The sequence below is a fragment of the Rhinichthys klamathensis genome, unplaced genomic scaffold, assembly GCF_029890125.1.
Source record: "Rhinichthys klamathensis goyatoka isolate OS25496 unplaced genomic scaffold, OSU_Roscu_1.1 h1tg000123l_1, whole genome shotgun sequence".
Taxonomy (NCBI): domain Eukaryota; kingdom Metazoa; phylum Chordata; class Actinopteri; order Cypriniformes; family Leuciscidae; genus Rhinichthys; species Rhinichthys klamathensis.
In genome coordinates, this window is record NW_026606660.1 from 3,604,857 (window position 1) to 3,626,562 (window position 21,706).

Genomic DNA, 21,706 nt, shown 5'->3' on the forward strand with positions numbered 1-21,706 from the left:
GGGCACCAATGACCTGCGGAGCCAGCAGGACCGAGTATCTGACTCCCTCAGAGCTGTCGTGGAAAAAGCTAGAAAAACTTTCCCCAACTCCAAAATCCTCCTGTCCACTTTACTTCAGAGGAGAGATTTACATCCCAACACAATTAATAAAATAAATTCCAGCATCTCTAGACACTTTGCCCTCCTGCCCAACGTCCACTTGGCCCATCATCTAGACCTGGACACTGAATGTCTATACGACCACGTTCACCTTTATAAGAACCTGGTACATATCCTCACAAAGAGACTCAAAGATGTCTCAAAGACCAGCCCCAGGTGGAGCAGAACCAGCCCTAACCCAGTCAATCCATCGAGACACACTCCAGCAAACTACATCCCAGCCCGCAGCTCATCTAGAGCCCCGAGCGGAGCACCACCCAGAGCACCACACCGAGCTGCAGCACTCAGACAGGACCCCTACAGACTGTCCTACAACAGCCCCACAGCTCCAGCAGCTGAAGCCCGTCCACAGCAGAGCTACGCCCAAGCTGTCAGCGGAGGAGCAGACCGAGCCAACACTGAACTCCACGTCATCCAACACATGCTGAATATCATCTGCTCCCACCTACTAAAACACAGTAGACAGTGGTAAAAAAAAAAAAAACACACACACACCTACCTAAGTCTGTGGTATTAATGTACATTTAATATGGAATTGTTAATGTTTTGAGTTCCTAACATAACTTTACTTCCATCATTCATTGTTTTAATTTAATCTATTGTAATTTTGCATCATTTCTCTTTTCTCAAAATAGCAAACAAACCATACACATTATTTTAAAAAGTTTATGATGAAATCACTTTTTTTTTCTACGTGGAATATTCAAGGTCTAAATTCCTCAGTCTTTGGCCTAAAAAGTAGAAATTCTGATTTTATGAAAGAACTTTAAGACCTAGATGTCATCGTCTTACAGGAAACCTGGTGTAGAGGAGATGCGTTCACTGGCTGTACCTCAGGATACAGAGAAATAATATTATCATCAGTCAAACTCACATCAGTCACAAAAAGGAGAGACTCGGGAGGGATGATAATATGGATCAAATCTGAACTGTCCATAGAATTAATCAAAAGAGAACAGCACCACCTGTGGCTAAAAATACAAAAAGGAATTATATCAGCATCTAAGCCTGTTTTCCTTTGTGCAATTTACATTCCACATCTCGAGTCTCCGTATTTCCAAGAGGAAACTTTCCAAAACATAGATAAAGAAAACAGCCATTTCCAGGCCTGCTTATGGGTGATTTAAACGCTAGAACAGGAGAAGAATTAGATTTCATAGAATCGCACGGTACTAGAATCATCACAGGCATCGACCTGTACCCTTCTTACCCCAGCAGACAAAACTGCGATGAAACCGTGAACGCTCACGGACGGCAGCTGCAGCTCTGCCGAGTACTGGCTCTGTACATCGTCAACGGAAGACTGCAAGGAGACTCGCTCGGCCGATACACCTACAGCTCAGCTCTTGGTAACAGCACAGTAGATTATACCATCACAGATCTAGACCTTTCCTACCCCTAAAGTCAAATCCCTAAAACCTTTCTCAGACCACAGCCAAATCATCCTCTATATAAAGCAATCTGAAACATCACCCAAACCAATTAGGACCCATATCAAATTAGCAAATTAATGTCTTTCAAATGGACTGAAAACAGTGGCACTAATTACAGCACTGCTGTTGAATCTTCAGAAATACAATCCCTCATACATTCATTCCAAATACAGGAATAACCTAAAAATCAATTCGGCATCAATCAAGAAGTGCAAGATCTAAACAACATATTCTATAAAACAGCACAAAAAAGTCATTTGTCAATTGTTAAACCAAAAAAAAAAATATTTAGAGACAGACAAATGGTTTGATTTGGACTGTAAGGCTCTGAGAAAAAAACTCAAAAACATTGTTAAAAGCGCAAAACCAAATCAAAATCAAAAACCAAAAACACAGACAACCAGATAATTCGGACCTCCGCCTTCTTTATTGTGAGGCATTAAAACAATATAAAGCCAATCTCCAGCGGAAAAAAGCACCGTTTTTGCAAAACCAGAAAAATCTATAAATTCACACAAATTTTTGGATAAATGGAAATTGTTATACAAACCAAATCAAGAAGTTCTGGCAATCCAAGACGGGAAGAAGTGGAAAAACCACTTCCAAGAATTATACAGCCCAACTGAAATTCAAAATTATAAACAAAATGAAATAATTAATAAACTAGACAATTTGGAAAGATCAATTAAAGAAAATCAAAACCCTTTAGATCTCCCATAACAATGAAAGAATTGGAAGACAAATTAGGAGTCCTTGAGCCCAAGAAAGCATGTGGTCCTGAACGAGATGCTGAAACACACAGACCGAAGCTTCAAACTGGCCATGCTGAAACTGTTCAATGATGTTCTGTGTGTAGAGATCTTCCCTGAGATCTGGAACAAGGGCCTTATCAGCCCCATCCACAAGAACGGAGACAAATTAGACTCCAACAACTACCGAGGCATCTGTGTGAACAGTAACCTGGGGAAGGTTCTCTGCAGCATCTTAAACACCAGACTTTCACACTTCCTTGTGAAGCACAATGGCTTGAGTAAATGCCAAACCGGCTTTCTTCCAAAATGTCACACATCCGATCATATTTTTACATAACTAATTGACAAATGTGTACATCAAAACAAAAGAACAAATTTTTGCTTGTTTCATTGAATTCAAGAAAGCATGTGATTCATTTTGGCACAAAGGATTATACCTAAAACTTATCGACAGTGGAATAGGGGGGAATGATTCGATGATTTGTGACAGTCAACCTCCAGAAAACTAGAGTCATGATTCACACACATTCACACTATCACACAGAACAATTGAGAGCCCAAAAACGTACACTTACCTCGGCCTGAAAATAAGGGTGTACTCACACTAGGCACGGTTGCCATGAACCGGGCCCGAGTACGATTGTCCCCCCTCCCCACTCCCCCTCTGGCCTGCACTCACATAGGGTTTCAGCATTCGTGCCGGAGCACGCTTACGTCATTATGGTGCGACGGTTTCGGGATAAACAAGAAGAGCGGCGCTCTCTGAACACAATGGAGTCCATCGCTCTGTTTTCTTTGTGGATAATTTTGTGTCGTTTGGTCCACGGTGGTCCACGGTGGTCCACAGCCCTCTCACAGCCTGTTGTTAAATAGATGTGTCGCCTTAGTGGCGCGAAAATTTTCACGTAATCGTGCTGCTCGTAATCGTAATCGCTCGTTTCACGTAATCGTGCTGCTAAACCATGACGTCACGCGTCCTGTTCCGTGCTCCAGCACGGTTAGCGCTCACACTGCATGCGAACCGCGCCCGAGTCCAACTGAACCGTGCTCTGGCCCACCTCTTCCAAGCGGGCCAGGGCCGGCTAATCGAGCCGCGCCCGGGCACGGTTCGGAGCACTCACACTAGTCAAACGAACCGCGGTTTGGTGGTCAAACGCACTCGGGCACGGTTCAAACTGGCTAGTGTGAGTACACTTTAACTCCAACTGGCAACTTTACTTTGGCTGTGAATGAACTCAAAGAGAAAGCTCAAAGGGCTATATGCCATAAAAAGATCAATCAAAATTGACATCCCAATCCAAATTTGGCTTAAACTTTTCAAATCAATAATTGAACCAATTGTTTTATATGGCAGTGAAGTGTGGGGTCCTTCTATCAAATTTGAAAATTTGATCTTTTAAATTGAGAAAAACATCCGATTGAAACTACATTTAGATTTCTGTAAACGAATACTCAAAGTCCAAAGGAAAACACCAAACAACGGATGCAGGGCAGAATAAGGCCAATACCCTCTCCTTCTAAACATCCAAAAAAGAGCCATCAAATTCTGGAAACACCTAAAAACATACCATTACAAAGCCCTAAAACACCAAGAGCTGAGCGAAGCGAGGAGTCCCCTGTGCCAGCTGGTGCTGAGACTGACTGAGCTCACACCTGCACACACTCACACACATTCAGCCCGCACAGATTATCAACACAGAACAAGACAAGTACATCACCCATTGGACAAACACCATTAAAAACCAACACAAACTGGAATGTTATTTGGCACTAAATCGAGAGTAATGCGAACTACCTGAGCACAGTGAGTGATGTGAGACTCAGGAAAACACTGACGATGTACAGACTCAGCGAGCACAGGCCGGCGCAGACAGACCATGGCTCTCCCGTGAGGACAGACTCTGCTCGCACTGCATCCTGGGAGTGACGGAGACCGAGCTGCACTTCCTCACAGAATGCCCATATAAACACATCAGAGACCACTATTACCCCAAAATGAATAACATATTTCCCCAATTTAACACCTGTAATCCGACCCAAAAACTGTTTCATTCTTGGCGAAGAAGCCAAATGCTCCGATATAGCTGCAAAATTTGTAGCATCTTGCCACCTCCTGAGGGACGACCAGAAAGCAGCAAAACATCCAATAAACACACACTCACTCAGAGCCTAAGACACATGTATATAATCTTCAATTCCAAATTCAGTGTTCGTTTGTTTTTGTTTTTTGCTTGTTTTTGTTTTTTATACAGATGATTTCTAAATCCTTTTTATTTTATTTATTAATCTTTGTTTATTTCATTTTTATTGTTTTATGCTATCAGTATTATTATTTTGTGTACAAAATGTTCTACATCATTTTCTATGTTGTTTTGATGCTTTGGCAATACAAAATGTATTTTTTTTGTCATGCCAATAAAGCTTTCTGAATTGAAAGAAAGCAACTCGATCGCCTCCTGGAGGAGAAAGGAAGAATGACGAGGCTGAGCTGTGCTTTTCCTTTGCTGCACTAATAGCAGACAAAAGCCAGAGAGAAAGCAAACTGTAAGAATATAAATAAAATTTGAAAGGATAAAGGCAAAATCCTCGTTGAAGTGAATAATCTGAGTAGTGAAAATAAAGCAAAAGCTTACAGCACCTGGTATTCCCAGGCGGTCTCCCATCCAAGTACTAACCAGGCCCGACCCTGCTTAGCTTCCGAGATCGGACGAGATCGGGCGTGTTCAGGGTGGTATGGCCGTAAGCGAGAGTTGTAGCCGATAAAGAGATATTTAAAGAAGGACACTAGCTGTAGCAGCAGCTCCCCTACACATGACTTTTTCTAAAAAAGAAAGAAAGAAAAAGGCAAAAGTCAAGGTTACAGTGAGGGACTGTGAGCGGAAATTATTGAATCCTAATGATATTGAATACAAATGTGTTAGTTGCCAAAAATTACTGAATATAGGCTGTTATTAGGCCTACAGTCCATTCAATATATTTGTATGCACGCGTTTGATCTTGAACTCGTATTAAAACTATACATTAAAAATAATTCAATAACCAGTAGGCCTATACACTCCAAAAAATGTCATCATGGACACACTGAGCTGAAGTTATATTCATTTATTCGCACCTAAACGCTCCACTTATAGTATTGTAGACTTGTGTGGAATATGATGTCTAATTATTTATTTATTTTATCAGCTTGGTGGTCTTTCATTTTTGTTCATGTGCGATTACAAAATGTAAAACTTCCAGTTAATATAGAAAGAGGTTATGCTTTCCAAACTTATAAATGACAAATTATTGTGCATTTTTTCTTTGCTATAACATGTCATATTTGTTTTTTGTTTTTAATTATGAAAAGAGCCTGGAAAATGAGACACATTATTAATCTTTTTTTTTTTATGTGGTACTGAAAGAATTGGAAAACTAAATAGTTACTATTATGGAGAGCACATAAAAAAGCTGTTAAAACTGTTTCTTCATTGATACATTTAAGATTTTGTGAAATAGCAAAGCCTTTTATTTATTTTATTTATTTGTATTATTATTTAGCCTATTTATATTTTTATTTGTATACCCTTGTCAGATTTGTTTTGTTATTGTTGTTCAAGCATTCATAATAATAATAATAATAAAAAATCAGTCAATATTCCTGTGTGTGCTGTTGTAAAAAACAATTTATAATATTGTACAAAGCACTGATGTCATCTCATCACTTTAACAGAAAATCAAAGGTTTTATTTTTAAAAGGTTTTCTTTCAGTTTTCACTTTAGTTATTTACTTTATAAAAGTTGAATCCAAACGCAAGAGGGCAGAACAGCATCACTTACTGCACTCATTGTTGAAAAAAAAATGGAAGACTCAAAAAACTCAAAAAGTCCATTTTGTTTGAAATATATATTTTTTTACAGTAATACTCTTAATAACAGTACGAGTTCAAGATCAAACTCGTGCATATAAATAAAAAAAATATTAAAAAGCATAAATAAACAAACAAACAAACAAACAAATGATATTGACTCATTTAATTGGACTGTAATATATTCAGTCATGTCTGGCAACTAACAAATTTGTATTCAATATCATTAAGATGCATAACAATTGGGGTAGGCTAATCATTTTCTTGACTTTAACCTTTTTCTTTCTTTCTTTTTTTTAAGAAAAAGGGACGTCAGCGGTTTTTTCTTATCATCGTTATGGCACAAATGCTGTGAACCGAGTTCAAATTTCATGAAGCGAGAATATTTTTTGAAAAAAGTCTTGAAAACACTTGAGGGGGAAAGGGGTTTGTTTCTGCAGCTCGGGACGTGTGTCAATGCGGTTCGTCATGTGTAGGGGTGCTGCTGCTACTGCTAGTGTCCTTCTTTAAGTATCTCTCTATCGGTTGAGACTCTCGCTTACGGCCATACCACCCTGAACACGCCCGATCTCGTCCGATCTCGGAAGCTAAGCAGGGTCGGGCCTGGTTAGTACTTGGATGGGAGACCGCCTGGGAATACCAGGTGCTGTAAGCTTTTGCTTCATCTTCACTACTCAGATCATTCACTTCAACGAGGATTTTCCCTTTATCCTTTCAAATTACATTTATTTTCTTACATTTTGCTTTCTCTCTGGCTTTTGTCTGCTATTAGTGCGGCAAAGGAAAAGCACAGCTCAGCCTCGTCATTCTTTCTTTCTCCTCCAGGAGGCGATCGAGTTGCTTTCTTTCTCTCTCTCAGCAACACTAAGCGCTACACTTTCTTTTGGAACCGCTCCTCTCCTCAACTTCAACTAGACCAGATTATCAAAACTACCTGTTCAATCTTCACATCGTGACGTGTCACTTGTGCACATCAAAAAAGCAGTTTCTCATTTCTTTGAACAAGTTGCAAATGCTTTGGTACATCCATGCAAATGATTATGTACAATTATCTGCTGTTTCCTACATTATCAATTGCTTATGTCATGTTGATCAAAATGTATAATGGGTCTCTGTTGAATAGTCTCACTCCCCACAACATTTAGGCATTAGTTCATAGCATAAGTCTTTACATGCAAAATGGTTGAACAAGTTGTCATACAGTAATATGTCAAGCATATTTACGTATATACATTTCCATTAGACTTTTTTCTAAATCTGTCTTGTTCACATTTCTACTTTTGTTTCTTTTTCTTTGTGCTATGCAGTGCTGTCTTTTACTTTCTGTATCGCAATGACATGGTCTGTCAACAAATTACAGTACAAACAGTAAAAGCGTAAATGTGAATCTTGGCCAGTCTCTTGCAATCAAACTCCCACATACACTAAGGTGTAACCTACAATTTACAATAATTGTCATCAAAACTTTAGCCATAGTTTACATCAGAACATCCCTCCAAAGTACACTGTTATACTGACAACATGACTAAGCAATTTGACTGTCTTATCCGTACAATGACACAAGGACTTGTCATTCTGATGGCACTGACATGTTCATGCACAGATATTTACTTTTGAGAGATGAACTAAGGATTTTGAGCAAGAGACTGGCTTTTGCAGGCAATCCATGGTGTTTTGCTATTTGTACGAATTGTTTTGAGAAACACATTTACTGTTTTGCAAATGTCGAAGGATGATTCGAGAAATGTACCAAAGCGACTGAGAAAAACTGTAAATTAGGGGCTGCTAAGACGACGCCGTTCTCTCTAAACAGACTTTAAACGCGAACCTGTGATTAACGCTGACGGCGTTCACATGCACATTAAGAATTGATTCTATAGTTATGTGCTTTTGAAAATATATGCGCAGGTTTGTAATTCCATACAACCCATGCCTAAACAAACTACTTGTCTTGCCTATAAATTGATACAGAATTTTGTTTTATTTTATCACTTCGGGGTACGCGAACCGAATTCACAACGCTTTATCTGTAGAGTGGGAAAGAGATCCCCTATAGGGGGAGACAAGTTGGCACTTCAGCACTGCATTGTCATCGGGTCCAGGCAAAGCTCCTTCGTCAGATCTGGATACGGCCTGGATCCGGCAGGCTGCGGGAAAACCTCGGGATAAACAAAGACACTAATATTAGCGTAGATGCCATTCTTCTTATGATGTAACGAGTACATCAAGATTTAAGGGAAGTGTTCCCAATTCCGGCAGACCTAATCTATGCAGCCTAACATTGAATTATAGAAGTCTATAATGTAGTATGCTAGGTCAAAGAGATGTGTTTTTAGTCTAGCTTTGAACTGACAGAGTGTGTCTGCTTCCCGGACAATGGTAGGAAGACTGTTCCAAAGTTTTGGTGCTAAATAGGAAAAGGATCTACCGCCTGCAGTCGATTTAGATATTCTAGGTATTATCAACTGGCCGGAATTTTGAGATCGCAATAGACGTGAAGGACTATAATGCTCGCTCAAGTACTGCGGAGCTAAACCATTTAGTGCTTTGTAAGTAATCAACAATATTTTAAAATGTATACAATGTTTAATAGGCAGCCAATGCAGTGTTGACAGAACCGGGCTAATATGGTCGTATTTCCTGGTTCTGGTAAGAACTCGAGCTGCTGCGTTTTGAACTAGCTGTAGTTTATTTATTAAGCGTGCAGGGCAACCACCCTGTAGATCATTACAATAATCTAGCCTTGATGTCATGAACTAATTGTTCCGCATTTCCCAATGAGAGCATATGGCGTATTTTAGCTATATTTTTAAGATAGAAAAATGCGGTTTTACAGATACTAGACACGTGACTTTCAAAAGAAAGGTTGGTATCAAAGAGCACACCCAGGTTCCTAACCGACGACGAAGACTTAACAGAGCAGCCATCAAGTGTTAGACAGTATTCTAGGTTATTACGTGTGGAAGTTTTTTGTCCAATAATTAGAATCTCTGTCTTTTCAGAATTTAGTAGTAGGAAATTACTAGTCATCCAATTTTTTATATCAGCTATGCATTCCGTTAATTTTGTGAATTGGTAAGTTTCATTAGGTTTAGAAGAAATATACAGCTGAGTATCATCGGCATAACAGTGAAAGCTAACTCCATGTTTCCTAATGATATCTCCTAATGGTAGCATGTACAGAGTGAACAGCAACGGTCCTAGTACTGAGCCTTGTGGTACGCCATACTGAACTTGTGATCGATAAGACATATCTTCATATATTGCTACAAACTGATAACGGTCAGATAAGTATTATTTAAACCATGCTAATGCAATTCCACTAATGCCAACATAATTTTCGAGTCTATTTAAAAGAATGTTGTGGTCAATAGTATCAAATGCAGCACTTAGATCAAGTAACACTAATAGAGAGATACAACCGCGATCGGATGATAAGAGCAAATCATTTGTGACTCTGAGAGCTGTCTCGGTACTATGGTACGGTCTGAATCCTGACTGAAAATCCTCGCAGATATAATTTCTTTCAAGAAAGGAACACAGTTGTGAGGATACTGCTTTTTCTAATATCTTTGATAGAAAAGGCAGATTCGAGATCGGCCTGTAATTAACTAATTTTGTATGATCAAGTTGCGTTTTTTTAACAAGCGGTTTTATCATAGCCAGCTTAAAGGTTTTTCGTACATATCCTAGAGACAAAGACGAATTAATGATAGTAAGAAGAGTATCTATGACATCTGGAAGCATCTCTTTCAGTAGCTTAGTCGGTATAGGGTCTAACATACAAGTTGTCGATTTAGATGATTCAACGAGTTTAGAAAATTCTTTCTCTCTTATGGCAACAAATGAATCAAATTTTTCCTCAGGGAGACTACAATGCACTGCCTGATGCGATACTGTGGTAGACGGTTGCATAGTTATAATTTTGTTCCTGATATTATCGATCTTATAAGTGAAGTTCATAAAGTCATTACTGCTGTGTTGCTTGGACACTTCTGGGCTTGAAGCTTTCTTTTTTGTTAGTTTAGCCACTGCTTCAAATAAATAGCTAGGATTATGTTTATTTTCTTCTAATAGGGTTGAAAAATAAGCAGATTTAGCAGCTTTTAAGGCCTCTCTGTAAGCAATCGAGCTCTCTTTCCATGAAATCCGAAATACCTCTAGTTTAGTTTTCTTCCAGTTGCGCTCCATTTTTCTGGCTGCTCTCTTAAGGGCCTGGGTGTGCTCGTTGTACCACGGCGTTGGACTATTTTCTTTAATCTTCTTTAAGCGCAACGGAGCAACTGTGTCTAAAGTGCTGGAAAAGAGAGAGTTAAAAGTTTCTGTTGCAATATCGAGTTCTTCTAAGCTATCTGGGGTGCTGAGATGATGAAACTGATTAGGAAGATTATTGATAAAGCAATCTTTAGTGGCAGAAGTTATAGGTCTAACGTATTTATAAGACGGAGTCGGCTTTGCAGCCTTGGCTAAATGTAATTTACATGAGACTAGATAATGATCTGAGATGTCATCACTCTGCTGCAGAGTTTCAACGGCATCAACATCTATTCCATGTGATGGGCGGCAGTGGCTCAGTGGTTCATGTAGATTGTCTACAAACCGGAAGGTTGGTGGTTCAATCCCCGGTTCCACCTGACCAAGTGTCGAGGTGTCCATGAGCAATACACCTAACCCCAGCTGCTCCCGAGCTGGATGCCGCCTTGCATGGCTGACACCGCCGTCGGTGTATGAATGGGTGAATGTGAGGCAAATTGTAAAGCGCTTTGGTGGCCATTGGGGCTGTGAAAGCGCTATATAAATGCAGTCCATTTACCATGTGATAATATTAGATCTAGAGTATGATTACGACAATGAGTAGGTCCCGACACGTGTTGTCTAACTCCAATTGAGTTTACAAGGTCTTTAAATGCCAATCCCAATGCATCTTTTTCATTATCTACATGTATATTAAAATCACCAACAATTAGTACTTTATCTGCAGCCAATACTAATTCTGATAGAAAGTCAAATGTGATTTATCGTTTACACTATATATTTTTACATTAAGAAACAACACTTTAAAAGAAGTATATTTAAAACTTCTTAAGCAAAGAAACATGGAATGAAGGAGAAATCCTGTAATGAGGGGGAAGGTTGAGCCTATAGGTCACTTCACCTCGATGTCCCGAGTCGACAACCACACCTTTTGTCCTGGCTGATACTGAGGTGTCTCGAGTCGGTGACGGTCCGCTTGTTCCTTGTGTCTCCGTACTGCCTGTTGTAGATGCACATGAGCTGAGTCCCATACCCTCTCGCTCTGATGGAACCAGAAGTCGACAGCTGGAACCTCCGAGGGCTCACCCGACCAAGGAAAGAGTGGAGGCTGGTAACCAAGGATACACTGGAAGGGGGAGAGCCCGGTGGTGTTCTGCCGCAGGGAGTTTTGGGCATATTCTGCCCATGGGAGGTAACGGTTCCAGCTATCCTGGTACTGATGGCAGTACGTCCGCAGGTAACGTCCAATCTCCTGAATCTTCCGTTCAGTCTGGCCATTTGTCTGCGGGTGGTAACCTGAGGAGAGGCTGATGGTGACCCCAAAGAGTTTGAAGAAGGCTTGCCATACTCTTGAGATGAACTGGGGTCCCCGGTCCGAGACGATATCCCTTTGGGAGGCCGAAGTTCCTAAAGACGTTGTGGAATAAGGCTTCAGCTGCTTCTAAAGCTGTGGGAAGACCAGGTAAGGGAATCAGCTTGCAACCTTTTGAGAACCGGTCCACAACGACGAATACGCAGGTAAAGCCTTCTGAATTGGGTAGATCAGTCATGAAATCGATTCCGATGTGTGACCATGGTCGTCTGGGAAGAGGTAACGGCACGAGCTTGCCTTCTGGGAATCTCCTCGGGGTGTTGGTGATGGCACAGACTGAACACCCGCGGACGAACCTGGAGACATCTCTGGAGATGGACGCCCACCAGTACCGTTGACTGAGGAGCGAGAGGGTATGCTTGCTACCCGGATGTCCAGAGCCCGGAACGGTGCGAGCTGAGTCCAGAAGGGGAGTACGAAGATGTTGAGGTACGAAAATACGCCCTTCTGGACCTCCCGGCGGAGCGGGTTGGCGTGCGAGTTCCTGGGCGATCTGTTGGTCAATTTCCCAGACAATGGGACTGATGATTACGGCTGGAGGGAGGATAGGCTCAGTGCATCAGCCTTGCAATTCTTACTTCCGGGACGATATGATACCTCGAAGTTGAAGCGTGTGAAAAACAGAGCCCAGCAGGCTTGTCTAGGGTTCAATCTTTTAGCCTCCCTTAGGTACTCCAGGTTACGATGATCGGTTATCACTTCGAATTGATGGTTAGCTCCCTCCAGCCAGTGCGTCCACTTCTCGAGGGCCAGTTTGATGGCCAACAGTTCCCGGTTACCGATGTCATAATTCCGCTCCGCCGGGGACAGCTTCTTGGAGAAGAAGGCACATGGAAGGAGTTTGGGTGGCTCACCCTGGCACTGAGACAACACTGCTCCAACTCCTGTGGAAGAGGTATCCACCTCTACTACGAAAGGAAGGTCTGGGTTGGGATGGGACTCGCAGAGGCAGTGAACGAAGCAGCGGGTGTTTGCGGAAGTGGTGGTGGAATGATCGCTACAGCAACCGGCGGATTATCCGGTGAGGGATCCTCTCCAGGCTCCGACTGGTTCTGCATCTTCGGTCTAGTCTTCTGTCAGGGATCACAGACGAATCAGACAAGATGGTAAGTTATAGTGCTTCTATTGTGCAGTAAAGATCGCAGTCGGAGATAACAGGTGAGAAACCAAAGACTCAGAAACATAAAGGAAGCTTAGCTGTGTTTAATGTCCTTTTCTCTCTCTTGCAGGTGACTTGACGGTGGTTCGGTGCAGATGGACAGGTCTTGACAGAAGGAATGCAGGTAAGTAACAGGTAGGTGATCAGGGAGTCAGTGAGCCATGGAATGACAAGACCAGACAAGTGACTGCAATGAGAGTGAGTGTTTTATAGTCCATGTTGGTGATGGGACAGAGGTGACGGTGATCAATAATCAGGGGATAATGAACGGGGAAGTGTCTGATTAGGTGAAAGGGAACGAGTGGGTGGTGATGATGATCTTGATGGTGATGGAATCCTGACACTTATATAGTTTCCATCCTTTATTGGTATCAACATTCAGTGCAACATTTTGAGTCAATTTTTGGCACTCTGAACTGTATTATGTAGATAATATTTATTACAGTTAGTTTGATCACATCATTAGAAATAAGTGTGAACAATTTTATTCGACAAATTGGTTTAGGCTATTGAGAATTTGGTTCAAAGAATGGGAATTAGTGTTTTAGCGATTCAGATAAAATGTAGTTTGATTTATACAGTTTTTTTCATTGGCTTAAGCACAATTTTGAAAACAGGAAAACAGGGCCCAGTTTGTCAAAACACTACACACAATTAGCACAACCATACACCAAAGTAGCACAACCCTTCAGATAATTTGTAAAAAGGAACACTTTTGTCAAAATTATACATGACTTCATGAAAACAATATTTTGTTACCATACGAAACACACACATTTCATATGACTTCAATCTTTTTGAACCAGTTACACACTGCTGTTCCTAACCTAAAACACTTTTAGCAAGTCTAATTCTCAGTGATTCTTACTGTAAATCAAGTACACAGAGAAAGTGCAACTAAAGTTCACCAAACAAGTTTCAGGAACAATGCTGCAGACTGAGGAAAATATCATTTATTTTTCTCCATATACCCAAATCAGTCAATGTCAACATGGAGAATAACAACAAAACATGTCCCAGTTGTCATGCTACTACAGTAGTGTGCATAACACTGTCAGCTCAGCAAACATACAAACGTAAAATACTGTATCCAGTACAGGTTACAATTACAGTAAATAACAACAACAAACATAAAAAATAATCTGAAGAAAGGCAGGTGAACTACTGCTGCATTTGTATAGTGCTTAAACCTGACTGGTGTGTCTACAGTTTAGCAGTCATTTAACAGTTTTGTGTGTGCACCTGACGGCTGTGTTTAACAGATTGGCTCATAGGTGTGGTAATTTGACAGTCAGTGCTTTGGAATTGCAAGGAAGTGACATCATGATACTTCTGTGTCTGATGTATAGGCCTACAAGTGTGTTTAGTGTTTTGCAAATCACTGTGTAATGTTTTGCAAATAGTGTGAAGCTGACAATGTGCTTACAGTTGTGGAAATTTAGCCTTGTGTTTTGCTCCTTGAGTGTAAGGTTTTACTAATTGTGGGAAAAGTTTAATTTTAGTGTGTAAGCAATTGTAAAAAACTGTAAGAATAGCCTACTAGGCTACAACTAATAGGCACTATTCACGCAGCCTTATATATAAATATATAAAAATGAACTTAAAGAGCAAGTGGTAGGCCTACTTCGTGTAAATCATTTCCGTGTAAGGGTTTCGACTGACAGAAAAAGAGTTTAGCAAGCTCTGGTCCAGTTGAAGTTGAGGAGAGGAGCGGTTCCAAAAGAAAGTGTAGCGCTTAATGTTGCTGAGAGAGAGAAAGAAAGCAACTCGATCGCCTCCTGGAGGAGAAAGGAAGAATGACGAGGCTGAGCTGTGCTTTTCCTTTGCCGCACCAATAGCATGACAACAGCCAGAGAGAAAGCAAAATGTAAGAAAATAAATGTAATTTGAAAGGATAAAGCCTCGTTGAAGTGAATGATCTGAGTAGTGAAGATGAAGCAAAAGCTTACAGCACCTGGTATTCCCAGGCGGTCTCCCATCCAAGTACTAACCAGGCCCGACCCTGCTTAGCTTCCGAGATCGGACGAGATCGGGCGTGTTCAGGGTGGTATGGCCGTAAGCGAGAGTCTCAGCCGATAGAGAGATATTTATAGAAGGACACCAGCAGCAGCAGCAGCACCCCTACACATGACGATGAGTAACTGAGAAGAAAAAAAACGTTGAGTCGTCCCTTTTTCTTAAAAAAAGAAAGAAAGAAAAAGGCAAAAGTCAAGGTTACAGTGACTCAGCAGTCTACTCCAATGAGTGGAAATTAAATTGTTATGAATCCTAATGATGTTGAATAGCCTACAAATTTGTTAGTTGCCAAACATGACTGAATATAGGCTATTACAGTCTAATTAAATATGAGTCAATGTCATTTGTTTGTTTGTTTATTTAATTATTTAAATAATTTATTTATATGCACGCGTTTTATCTTGAACTCGTATTAAATAAATAAAAAAACAAGCAAATTATTTGCCCCTTTCTTTCTTTCTTTCTTTCTTTTTTAAGAAAAAGGGACAAGTCAACGTTTCTATTTTTTCTTAGTTGTACTGTGTTGTGCCGTCTTTAAATACCTCTCTATCGGCTGAGACTCTCGCTTACGGCCATACCACCCTGAATATGCCCGATCTCGTCCGATCTCGGAAGCTAAGCAGGGTCGGGCCTGGTTAGTACTTGGATGGGAGACCGCCTGGGAATACCAGGTGCTGTAAGCTTTTGCTTCATCTTCACTACTCAGATCATTCACTTCAATGAGGATTTTGCCTTTATCCTTTCTTACAGTTTGCTTTCTCTCTGGCTGTTGTCTGCTATTAGTGCGGCAAAGGAAAAGCACAGCTCAGCCTCGTCATTCTTTCTTTCTCCTCCAGGAGGCGATCGAGTTGCTTTCTTTCTCTCTCTCAGCAATACTAAAGGCCAATTTATACTTCTGCGTCGGGTGCGCGCAGTGGGTACGGCGTAGCATACGCACAGACGCGTACCATACGCCGTACCCTTCGCCGTAACCTGACGCGCACCTCCTCAAAAATGTAACTACACGTCGCGACGACGCGGACCGCAAGATCTGTGATTGGTCGGCTTGGGAGCATCGCGTTTCCTCCTATGTATTTCCGGCGTGTTCTTCTGCACCGCCCGCCATTTTTAAATTCTAAGTACAGCGAAACTGTAAAAAAAAACTAAAAATTTACCTTTTCCACCTCGATAAGCTCCAACTCCAACATGATCTGCTCTCTTGCAGTCGACATTGCTTGTAGTAACCTAAACTCAAAACAGCCGCGAGGAATCTTCTTCTTCTTGCCGCGAGGAATCTAAACACAGTGGAACATTACAACCCTCCGCCGCCAACTAGCGTTTCGGCGCTGTACTGCAGAGCAACGCAGACCTAAACGCAGAAGTATAAATGCTCATGACGGCGTCGCCTACGTGCGTAGCGTACGCCGTACACTACGGCGTACACTCGACGCAGAAGTATAAATTGGCCTTAAAGCGCTACACTTTCTTTTGGAACCGCTCCTCTCCTCAACTTCAACTAGACCAGAGCTTGCTAAACTCTTTTTTATCAGCCGAACCCCTTAAGGCCAATTTATACTTCTGCGTCGAGTGTACGCCGTAGTGTACGGCGTAGGCTACGCACGTAGGCAACGCCGTCATGAGCATTTATACTTCTGCGTTTAGGTCTGCGTTGCTCTGCAGTACAGGGCCGAAACGCTAGTTGGCGGCGGAGGGTTTTAATGTTCCACTGTGTTTAGATTCCTCGCGGCAAGAAGAAGAAGATTGGTCGCGGCTGTTTTGAGTTTAGGTTACTACAAGCAATGCCGACTGAAAGAGAGCAGATCATGTTGGAGTTGGAGCTTATCGAGAATTTAAAAATGGCGGGCGGTGCAGAAGAACACGCCGGAAATGCATAGGAGGAAACGCGATGCTACCAAGCCGACCAATCACAGATCTTGCGGACCGCGTCGTCGCGACGTGTAGTTACAATAGGCTTGTTTGAGATGAGCAAAATCTGCGCAGAACCGATCACCGGTGATCAGCGCGAGATGCATGCCGGTTAGAAATGTGTCCGAGTGCGGTCCGCCTTGCTCTGATGTCATGCTGACGTGTGTCAAAAAACTCTCGCGACCGCAAGGCGCACGTGTCGGATTCTGCAGTCGCGCGCAGTTGCTCTCCACCGACTGCGCTGATCAAAAGCATGATGGGAAACGACTTGCTGACGGCACAGCTTAATGCTCATTGGTTTAAACAACCGTGATGTATTGTTCTCTTTTAAAATGTTTGATTTTAAAACTCTGATATCATGTTTTATGTGTATAGATTATGTGTGGATATCCCCAAACTCTCTGACAGTGCGATCTATGTGATGTAATTTTTTTTTAAATTAAAAATAAAAACACATATCTGTAAAGAAAAAAAAATTATTTATAAACATATAGGCCTATTTAAAATGGAATTAAATGAGTACTTTGGGTGTCTTGTTCATTATATTTATTTTCACATTCAAGCAACAAAACTTAAAATACATCCAGTTTATTAGCAACACCGTGCACGAGTGTGAATCCCGCGATATCCGCCTTTGATCTCACAGGTGTCAGATCCACTGCGAGAAGAGCGATCTGTCCGGCTTGCCTGCGCTTTTTTCACTCCTCCTCTCACTGCAGCCGCCTACTCTCGACTACATTTCAGGCGAGGCAAGGCGCATCTCAAACAAGCCTATTTTTGAGGAGGTGCGCGTCAGGTTACGGCGAAGGGTACGGCGTATGGTACGCGTCTGTGCGTATGCTACGCCGTACCTACTGCGCGCACCCGACGCAGAAGTATAAATTGGCCTTTACACGTAAATTCTTTACACGAAGTAGGCCTACCACTTGCTCTTTAAGTTCATTTTTTAATATTTATATATAGGGCTGCGTGAATATTTATAGGGCCTATTAGTAGTAGTAATAGGCTATTCTTATTCCTATTGTTTATATTATAACTAATTGTGGGCCTAATCATTATTTGATTTAACGTTGCAAGTCTCAATAAACTCTAAAACTTTGTCTAAAACTCTTCACTGTCAAGCTTTCAAATCTTCAAGCTTTGGCGAATGCTGGGTGAAATGCTATTACCTTCAACAGAAATGAAAAAAAAAAAATAGAAAAATAGTGTGAATATGTAAATAAAGTGAACCCAGTGCCAGTTCCGTTCCCAAAATGCATGTTAAACTCACTGCTCATACAGAGATGAAGTTGATGAGAAGCAGCATTTAGTCCGAGGCGCTCTGACACTGTAAACTGCAGGCGTTTAACTCAGTTCTGCTCTTCACTCTGCACTCTAAACAAAAATGGTGCTAAATACCACTAAAAGTGGTTCATTGGCTTGTAATAATAGGGGAACCACTTTAAGTGCCATATAGCACTTATCTTTGTCAAATGGTGCTATGTAGAACCTTGCGAGGTGCCATAGAGCACCTTAACCACCCCAGAGAACCACTGAAGAACCGCTGAAGAACCAAATTGGGCTTAACAGGTTCTTTAAATGGTAGTGGTGCTATATAGCACCATGACCACCGCAAAGAACCGCTGAAGAACCATTTTTTTTTAGAGTGTGGGACACGTAGCGCAACAGACAATAAACTAACTGAATTAAATTACAGACTTTCATTTGATAATTGCAATAAGCTATATATGATGAACGGATTTAATTTAAGAATTCTGTCCTTGATGCTATTGACCACAACCTTCTTTTAAATAGACTCGAAAATTATGTTGGCATTAGTGGAATTGCATTAGCATGTTTAAATCATACTTATCTGACCGTTATCAGTTTGTAGCAGTAAACGAAGAGATGTCTTATCGATCACAAGTTCAGTATGGCGTACTACAAGGCTCAGTACTAGGACCGTTGCTGTTCACTCTGTACATGCTACCCTTGGGAGATATCATTAGGAAGAATGGCATTAGTTTTCAGCTGTTATGCTGATGATACCCAGCTCTATATTTCTTCGCACTGCGACAAAACTTGCCAATTCAAGAAATTAACGGAATGCATGCTGATATAAAAATTTGGATGACTAGTAATTTCCTATTTCTTAATTCTGAAAAAAAACAGAGTTTCTAATGATTGGACCAAAAACCTCTGCACGTACTAACCTAGAATACTGTCTAACACTTGATGGCTGCTCTGTCAAGTCTTCATCGTCAGGTTAGGAACCTGGGTGTGCTCTTTGATACCAATCTTTCATTTGAAAGCCATGTTTCTACATCTGTAAAACCGGATTCTTCCATCTTAAAAATATATCTAAATTACGACATATGCTTTCAATTAAAAATGTGGAACAATTAGTTCATGTGTTCAGGACCTCAAGGCTAGATTATTGTAATGCTCTACTGGGTGGTTGCCCTGCATAATAAACAAACTACAGCTGGTCCAAAACGAAGCAGCTCGAGTTCTTACCAGAACCAGGAAGTATGACCACATTAGCCTGGTTCTGTCAACACTGCATTGGCTCCCTAAACATCGTATACATTTTAAAATATTGCTGATTACTTACAAAGCACTAAATGGTTTAGCTCCCCAGTACTTGAGTGAGCATTATAGTCCTTCACGTCTATTGTGATCTCAAAAGTCTGGCCAGTTGATAAATATCAAAATAGACTGCTGGCGGTAGATCCATTTCCTATATTTAACTCTGAAACAGTCCCCCTAACATTGTCCGGGAAGCAGACACACTCTGTCAGTTTAAATCTAGACTAAAAACACATCTCTTTAACCTGGCATACACATAGAAAATGATACATTCCTATTATTCAAATCAGTTAAATGATTATTAGATTGCATAAATTAGGTCAGCCGGAACCAGGAACACTTCCTATAACACCCAATGTACTCGTTACATCATAAGAAGAATGGCATCTACGCTAATGTTAGTCTTTCTGCTTATTCTGAGGTTTACTGTAGTCAGCCGGATCCGGCCCGTATCCAGATCAGATGGAGGACCTGCACCTAGACACGACCACAACGCATCCCTGAAGTGTCAGCAGAAGTTGTGTCAACTAGACTCTCCCCTGTGAAGGCCTCATCGACACGACAGCCATCGGCACTGATCCTCAACAAACCCGTCTCCATCCCGGCGTGATCTTCAACCTCATGGAACTGGATAATTTTCTGATTGTTCTGATCCAATCTGACTTCTGACCTGGAATGCTGCCTGAATCATAATCATACACTGTTCGTTCATTGGCCAGAGGAGAACTGGCCCCCGACTGAGCCTAGTTTCTCCCAAGGTTTTTTCTCCATTCTGCAAGTGATGTAGTTTTGGTTCCTTGCCACTGTCGCCTTTTTGTTGCCATTGGCTTTTGGCTTGCTTAGTTGGGGACATTAAGTTTAACATTTAATTTAATTTTCAACAATAATATTGATCTGCCTGTATTGACACTATTATGAGAACTGAACTGAGCTGGATGATGACATCATGGTTTACTCCAGAGCGGCTATAAATATAAATAAACTAAATTAATAACTTTTTCAACAAAAATGAACCATCACTGAACTTCCTTAAGCTGGACTGTGACGCTATTTTCTTCTGGAAATTAACTTTGTTGCTTTATTTTCCTGTTATCTCTGTAAAGCTGCTTTGAAACAATCTGTATTGTAAAAAAGCGCTATATAAATAAATGTGACGTGACTTGACTTGACAAATCCTCGTCTAGCCCATCTTTGAATAGAGAAAAGAAAGGTTTATATAGCCAGTAAATTTTTGTTTATGAAGGCTATGTGAAATTTAGCTAGAAGGAAACACAAATTAATAATATTTCCCTATATTCTCTTTCGAAGAAAGCATCTATAAAACATAAAGAAAAGTCACTTACAAAATAAAATTGGATTACATAAAATTGGATAACATTAACAGATCTGACCCAAATTTCTCTGTGTGAATAACATCTTCCTGCAAAAACAGCAATTCACTTCAATGACTTACGTTTCCTAAGAAAGGTTTTGGTCAGGTAAAATTTGTGAATTAATTTAAATGTTATTTCTTTAACTTTATTGGTAAGCAGATACTTTTGAGGGAAAGACCATTTCTCCCAAGGTAAATTCTCTACAATATTATTATTGAATGGAATGGTTATTATCTAGAAGAGAGCTCTGAATTTATAATTTTTTGTTGCTCTATCAGCAAAGCATACATTTCCGATCATTGTGTCAGTTACATTAATAAGTACATGGCCATGGAAATGTAGTCCCTTGCAACAGAAAATACGGGAATAGGGAATGGTATTGAAAACAAGAGCATATTCATTAGCAGGAATTTCTGTAAAAAATCTTAATAGTTATAAAGTCTGCCATGCAAGCTGTACAAAAAAAATTAAAAAATAAAATAAATTGAAACAGTTGTCAAAGAAAAGTGATTTAATCTTGTTCCAAGTGATATCTGTGCGAAGAAAAGTTGTGTTTGTACTATATTAGGGGCCAGGCCATGAGCATCTGCTAGAAAGTTTGATGAAGAAAATTCAGGCCACCAACTTTATTAGAGAAAATATAATTAGGGATAATATTCCAAAGTGAGGGATTATTAAGGACATTTCTAAGCCAATTAAGTTGAAAAGTGTTGTTTAAGGTAGTAAAATCTAAAAATCAAATCCTCCCTGTTTTATTGGATTCTATTTTCTAGCCTAATAAAGTGGGTTTTATTTTTTCCAAACAAAATTACTTAACATGCTTTCAATCTTTTTAATGTTTCTTTATCAACCTTCAGGGAGAGAGTTGCA

At 40.6% G+C, this 21,706-nt stretch overlaps 4 non-coding genes across 4 annotated transcripts; 2 read left to right on the forward strand and 2 right to left on the reverse strand.

The window, feature by feature from the left end:
• Positions 1-4,970: 4,970 nt before the first annotated feature.
• On the reverse strand, positions 4,971-5,089 carry LOC130089054 (5S ribosomal RNA). The gene has a single exon (XR_008807524.1). It is a non-coding gene; the product is annotated as a 5S ribosomal RNA (ribosomal RNA).
• Positions 5,090-6,725: 1,636 nt separating this feature from the next.
• LOC130089055 (5S ribosomal RNA) lies at positions 6,726-6,844 on the forward strand. The gene has a single exon (XR_008807525.1). It is a non-coding gene; the product is annotated as a 5S ribosomal RNA (ribosomal RNA).
• An 8,072-nt stretch (positions 6,845-14,916) lies between these two features.
• LOC130089056 (5S ribosomal RNA) lies at positions 14,917-15,035 on the reverse strand. The gene has a single exon (XR_008807526.1). It is a non-coding gene; the product is annotated as a 5S ribosomal RNA (ribosomal RNA).
• A 519-nt stretch (positions 15,036-15,554) lies between these two features.
• On the forward strand, positions 15,555-15,673 carry LOC130089057 (5S ribosomal RNA). The gene has a single exon (XR_008807527.1). It is a non-coding gene; the product is annotated as a 5S ribosomal RNA (ribosomal RNA).
• The last annotated feature ends 6,033 nt before the right edge of the window (positions 15,674-21,706 follow it).